The following is an 818-nucleotide window of genomic DNA, read 5'->3' as shown; positions in this document are numbered from 1 at the left end:
AGATCCAGGAGAGAGAAAGATGGCTTCTACGAAGGGAGTGTTTGTGGAAGGGGACCCAAACATGGAGTCCCTTAAAATGTATTTTTTAACAGAAAAAAATTTTTAAAGCAGCCAGGCTTTGTCGGCTTCTGTCATGTTTTACTGGCTTTTATCATGTTTCAAAAAATTTGTCTATTGAGTTCTTAAAGGAAAACAATTTGGTATTTACAGAGACATTAGTTTTCTTGGTGAGCTCACCAAGTTAAACCTCTGCTTATGACTAAGGGAAAATATTCATGTTTACAGTAACATATAAAACTAGTAAATTCCTTATTTAGCCATTTTCAGAATGAATCTTACTTAATTCTTGAGCACCTTAACATATCCCAAAACCAATGTTCATAAATATATTAGGCTCAATAGGTAAGAAAAGGTATCATTGGACTGGAATTTAGAAAATCTCTTCTGATATCCCACAAATAGCTGTGTAATGATGGGAAATTTACTTAACCTTTCTGAACCTACCTCCTTCTGTAGCTAACAGTTATTAAATATCCACTAGAAATTAAGCACTTGCTAGATACTAGAGATTCAACAAAGAACATGACAAACGACAGACCATGCCTTCAGAGGCCTAAAGTCTGGAAAGGTGAGGGGTTTGGGCTAAATTACTTTTAAGTCTTCTGTTCCAGAGTGACTAGTCTACACTTCAAATAGGATTACATTCATATTCTATGACCTGGGATTAATATAAGAATTCCCAAATGACACTGAAAAAGCCATAAAGCATTAAAGATTTCCTATGTGAACATTTGTAAAATAACTTTTAAAATCAGAAG

This window comes from Saimiri boliviensis, chromosome 16 (assembly GCF_048565385.1).
Source record: "Saimiri boliviensis isolate mSaiBol1 chromosome 16, mSaiBol1.pri, whole genome shotgun sequence".
NCBI classification, from domain to species: Eukaryota; Metazoa; Chordata; class Mammalia; order Primates; family Cebidae; genus Saimiri; species Saimiri boliviensis.
Note: the sequence above shows the minus strand (reverse complement) of the source record.